We start from the raw sequence: 6685 nt of genomic DNA, 5'->3' as shown, positions 1-6685 counted from the left end.
TTATCACCAAAGTGGTCTTGTTATATTATATTTATTTATTGAAAGTGATAAATGTTAATTAATTGATCATGATTATAGAGATGCTATAAATGACATAAGAGTTTGATTGATCAATTATTTTATTATCTATATACTGGGAGATCACCCAAAGGTGGATCATTGTATATAGTTAATAAAAACGAAGTGGATTAATCATTTATCCATGTGTCATTTAGTATGTACACTGAACGGTTTAGGTTTCTTTCCCTTTGGTTTTCGTATGTAATTGGAGTGTATCCAACTAATCAGGAAGAGATTCCCGACCCAGCTGAGTCGTTGGTATGATAACCGGGACCTGGCTTCAAACAAGTTTCCTCAACCCACTTCTACTGGCTAGTATAATGGAGGTAAGGGTCGAATCCCACGAGGATGGACACGTTTTGATAACTGTGGTGACTTTCCTGGGTGTTTTGGTTAGCTACCACGCTTGGGTTGAGATTTTACCTAGACAGGAAATAAAGGTGGTTCTCTACTGACTAGTAGGCGGGAAAATAACAGACATGTGGGAGTGTTCGTGAAAATAGGGGACAAGGTGTATCAGAGACATATGGAAAGTGGACAGTTACTAAAAGGGGAAATTTAGACAACAAGGTATATTTGATGGTTGGGGGCTTTCTGACAGGTCTGGATAGTACATCTGAAAAGTAGGAAACAAAAGCAAAAGTAACTTAAAAGTAAAAGTGGTCCAATATAGTTGATTTTGACGTTTTCTTCCTCACCAAGTATTGACAAAAATCATATGAACACAGACACCATAACTAAAACTTCAGATTTATAAATTCAAATTCAAGATCCATCGATTAAAATGCTTAAACTTAAATTAAACGGTAAAACTGCAACTTTACTTCTACTGACTGACATGCAAGGTGGTAATCACGGCGCAGAAAAGAAACTCATGCACGAAAACTTGACTAAACATAGTTACAACTTCGAATCAACAACTCCAGATAAGAAAGCACTCAGAAATTAAAAGCAATCACTAGATCTAACTTTCCTAGGCAGAATGAAGCAAACTCGAACCAAAGTGACATGCGAAATAGAAACTTCATAATGTAAATGTTGGAAAATAACAAAGTACTTCAAAAGTGCAACAGCGATGAGTGTTTGCAAATAACCAACGATGAAAACAAGTAAACTTTAAACTAAGAAAGCGATTAAGATTGTTTGTGCCACTCCAGGCGATGATACTACTACACTGCTACGATAACTGGCTGGAATGACGGACTGATGACTTCTCCGGCAAACTCTGGACGTCAAGTGACCATGGCTGTGGCGAGGAACGAGAAGTGGGATAATGTTGAAGGATGGATCTTCTAGAGAGAATTCTACTAAGTATAATTGTCGAACTGCGAACTGAGAGCTTTGAACCGAAATCCTTCTCTCTCTCCAAGTGGCTTCTTTTATTGGGAGGCTTGCCCTTGCTTTTAGGGTAGACTTCTCCCGTACTTTGACCTTTTTGCCCTTGTCAATGATCATCCTAGCTATCCTCCTTCTCCATCTCGAGCCTTTTATCTGGCATGCATCCTGGTCAGTATCACACCCTTCTGGCGCCCTTTTCACTTGCGTCACCTAAATCGTTTCCTACTGACTTGGATCCATCAATCCTGCACACTTAAGCAACTGTTTTGCAGATAATACATGCATTTCACGACATACTGACCAGTAACCAAAGCTTAGAATACGACTTATCATACACCCAAAGGCAACATGCTTATTTGATATATGTTTAGTTTGATTAATTGTTAAAGTATATATTTAGCATCGCTGAAAGTATATGTACTTAAGTATGACCCAAAGGTTGCTTGAATGCATGTTATTTAAAGTTTTATTACTATTTATGAATCTGTATTATATAACTCAAGCACGTATAGATAAGCATGTATAAATGTTGCAGCTTTATAAAATTTGTATGTATATGCTAACTCTGTCATTAAATTAATGGGAAAAATTATGGAGAATGGTCAGAATAGATCTGGCTTACGCTGAGTGTAAAGATATTTGATCATGCCATACTAACGGAAAGGAGAATTCTCAACCATTAAAGATGTCACTCTGTAACTAAAAATCTCAATGTGAGACTTGGGAGTGATCAAACAGGTTGAGCCTTATGAGAATGACGATGGCAGAAAATTTGAGGTCATCTTTGCCCATGACAAAAAAAGCAAGGGAATTCATTAAGAAAATTAAAGAGTGTTGACGATCAGATTTGGCTAATAAGTCAAATGCAGAAGCATAATGAATGGGCTTACTACAAAGTAGTTTGACTGGTCTCAGCCGATTCACGATCACGTGACAAACATGTCAAACTTGACACAGTAAAGTTAACGACCTTGAGAATGGAGGTTCATGAGCAACTGTCAGGCAAAATTCAGCCAGTTCCAGGTGAATCCATTAAAGATAAACGGGACATAATTAAAGGATATATTGGTTTAAAAGGAAGGGAGATTAAAGAAGATAAATTATCAAGTTGCGAATCTCATAGGTCTTGGAGGTGTAGGCACCAGTAAAGGAAAAATAAGTAACTAGGACAAAATGAAGGATAAATCTTTTCTGAAAGGTCTGGAAAAGCATATCCATAAGGAAAAGAAGTGTTCCATTTGCAAGAAAATAGAACACTTCAGGAAAGATTGTCCTAAAAGGAAGGCTTGGTTTGATAAGAAACTTGAACATAACGGTTTTGTTTACTTTAAATTAAATCTTATCGAAGAGCATAATACATAGTGGCCAGTTTTGGTGCTACAATTCATATGTCTCATGTTAAACATGGATTCAGTTCGATCCAATCTACAAAATGATTTGAACAATATTTGTTCATAAGAAACATGATAAATGCATGGAACGAAGGCATTGGGACTTATAGATTGATCTTAGACATCGGATGTCATGTAGATCGTAATTGTTATCTCTATGTGTCTGAGTGTGCTATATATATTGTTTCTGTAAGTAGATTGGATAACTTAAGTTTTAATATCAAGATTGGACATGGTGAATCTACATGGTACTGAAATGATTACTATTATGATATTGGTACATTATTTGATTCACATGATTGATAAATCTTGATGCAAAGTTTTCTGAATCCTTATTTAATATTGAAAGTCGAGGCGTTAAGCATTGTTGGTCAAGTAAAAGTTTGTCGTTCTTGTGGCATTAAAGATCAGGCCATATTTCCAAAGATGGGATTATGAGGTTGGTAAAGTATGAAATTCTTCCTCAAAATTGGAATTTAGTGTCCTAAAATATGTGTGTAGATTGCATTAAAGAGAAGTAAACTAAACACGTTATAAAAAAATCATCCACGAGAAGCAGTCAGCTTATTAAGTTAATACATACTGATATATGTGGTCATTTTTTGATACTCCTTCTTAGGTTGATAAGAATTACTTTATCATCTTTATTGACGATTACTCACATTATGGGATAAGTATCTATTGCTTAAATGATCCAAGCCAGTGAATGTCCTAAAGGTATTCATTGACGAGGTGGATGACAGTTAGATAGAAAAGTTAAAGTTGTGAGATCGGATAGAGTTGTTAAGTTTTGATAATAGATATTATCCATGTCCCTTTGTAAAGTTTCTCGAAGTAGAGGCATTTGTGCATGGTATACAATGAATCGTACTCCGCTTCAAAATGGTGTAGTGGAAAGGTGGAATCGTACCTTGAGGGAAATGGTTAGACTTATGTCATGCTGTTATACATTACCCTATTTGTTGTGGATTTATGCTTTAAAGACTACAATGTATATGCTTAATCAGGTTCCTAGTAAGACAGTTCCTAAAACTCATTTAGAACTATAGACGGTAATCAAACCTAGCTTAAGGCATATTCGTATTTGGGGTTGTCGAGCATAAGTAATGTTACACCACATGAAAAGATTTTTGATTCAAGGATTGTCAGTGATTTTTTTTGTATTGGCTATCTGGAAAAATCAAAGGGGTATACACTTTATTGTTCTAACCATAGTACGAGAATATTTTAAACTGGAAATGCTAGGTTCATTGAAAATGGTGAAAATTAGTGGGAGTGGTAAAAGGTGGATGTTCATAAGGTCAACGATAATGTTCATCCACATGTTGTTGCACCTAAGGCTGTTGTTCCTATTGTATCACGATCAAAAGATACAACAGAATAACATGATGATGTGTAAAACCCACTAACCGAAAATGAAGTAGATGTACCTGTCACAATTCTAGAAGAGAATAGTGAATCACAATAAATATTGAAACGACCAGTAAGGAAAAGAAAATATGTCATTTCAAATTACTGTGGTTTACACTATTAAAAGTGAATGTGACATAAGCCGTGATAAATATTTACTCTTTCCAACGAGCCATGAAAAGTGACTATTCTTTAAGAATTATTTTGGCTTTGGTAGCTCATTATGATCTTGAGCTTTACCCAACTGGATGTAACCACCTTTCTGAATGGAGAAATGGTAGAGAAAGTGTATATGAACCAACTTGAAAGATTCTTGACCACATAACAAGAAAAATTAGTATGTAAGATGAGTAAGTCAATATATGGACTAAAACAAGCTTCCTCGGAATGGTATTTTAAAAGTTTAATGATAGCATTGTGTCATATGATTTTTAGAGATCATTATTGATCGATGTATCTATGTAAAAATCAGTGGGAGCAAGTTTATAAAGTGAGTCTTATATGTTGATGAAATTTTGCTCGTTGCAAATGACATGAGTATGTTACATGATCTTAATAAATAGTATCTCTCTATAAGGATTGCTCCAATTCAGAAGGGAGACAAGTTCGGTAAATGAAATGTCCTAAAAGTGAATTGGAGCATAAGGATTTTGAAATGAAGATATGAATGAGACATCTTATGTGATCGAAATAGAAATATTTTGAGTTTATCACAAGGATTATTGAATTTGTCTCATAAAGGATATATCAATAAAAATTTTAGAGAGATAGAAAGGAAAAATTGCTCTATAAAGATAGCTCCAACTCAGAAGGGGGAAAATGTCCTAAAAGTGTATCGGAGCGTAAGGAAATGGAAATAATTCCATATGCATCAGTGTTTGGGAGTTTGAACTAGGTTCAAACATGTAGGCGATCGAATACTACATTATTGTTGGTATGATGGGTCGATATCAAAGTAATCCCATAATGGATCACTGGAAAGCTGCAATGAAAGTCCTCAGGTATTTGCAAGGCACCAAAGAGCATATGCTTATGTAAAGGTCATCCGATGACTTAGAAGTCAATGAATATTCAGATTCAGACTATGCCGGATGCGTCAATGGTAGAAAATTGACGTTTGGCAATTTGTTCCTTTAAGTCGTGGGAGCAATATTATGGAAAAGTGAAAAATAGTTTGTCATTGCTATTTCCACTATGAAAGTTGAATTTTGACATGCTTTGAGGTCAAGGTTCGTGAAAAGTTATTGCGAAACTTAATCTTGGGACTTGGGATTGTTAACATTATAGCCAAGCCGCTGAGAATTTATGGAATAATTTCGCATAAATCTTCTTCTAAAGGGATGATAAGTACTTGAAAGGTGATATGCATAACGTTAAAGTATTTGTCGGTAAACGAAGAAGTACAGAAACATAAAGTGTCCATTGAGCATATAAGGACAAATATAGTTAGAGTGGATCCATTAAATAAAGGATTATCACCCAAATGTTTATTAGCCATGAAAAACATATGGGTATTATAGAGGAAGCCTTGCTATATGAATTATATTGTGCTCATAAGGTGTAAGACACTTGGAATTCAATTAAAAGTTATGTTTCTGTTTATTAAATATGTTATCATTATAGTATGTATACATGATGGATTTTAGATAACATATGATAAAAAATTGAGAATAAAGGATCATCTCAATGAAAGGTTAGTATAAAGTTAGAATTGATTTGTGATGCATGGAAGGGATCATATCGCATAATGATGTGTGACCACCATGATTCGATTAGTTCTAATTTTATATGGTATTAAAAGGATTTATGAACTTGATATAAAAGTGCGCATTATGGTTGTTAAACCATTAAGACAATACAAAGGTCAAGTGGGAGAATGTAAGAATATTAATATTCTTATGTGACCTATGTATCCATTGGTTTAGCATTAAAGTTCAAGGTCATAATATTGAAGTTAAAAGGGATTCTAATATTAAAGACGATACCGTGATGGATCAGTTTCAATTAAAGAATTAGAATCGGGTGTTTTGATAACCCTCTCCTCTTACCTATATTTGAGTTAATTTAGTGTTGTATATATATATATATATACATACTCGTGAATGGTAATAAGTATATACATATAGGAAAGTAGGGTTTTAATCTATCAAAAGAAGTCCCTAAGTATAGAAATACAGACCATATATGGACTGTTAGATCTGTAGATGGATGGCCACGATTTGGATTGCATCATCAAATCTTCTGGGGCATAATAAGAAGGATTTGTGTCATATGAAGGGTAAAAAAGGAATAGAAAAATAGAGAGAACTGTCATTCCATTTTTTAAGAGCGGATTAAATGAGAGTCATTACTCCACACGCCAGTCCATCTCTCTATTTCACCAAAAATTCGATTCATATTCCCTAAAACCTACAAAATCGGCGACGAGATAAAGCCCTACTCTCTCCAATCAACCAAGAACAAATCCCAGTTGACGATTCTGAAAT

Source organism: Salvia hispanica, chromosome 2 (genome assembly GCF_029641045.1).
Source record: "Salvia hispanica isolate PSC_SH4W2 chromosome 2, Shi_PSC_v1, whole genome shotgun sequence".
Classification (NCBI taxonomy): domain Eukaryota; kingdom Viridiplantae; phylum Streptophyta; class Magnoliopsida; order Lamiales; family Lamiaceae; genus Salvia; species Salvia hispanica.
Note: the sequence above shows the minus strand (reverse complement) of the source record.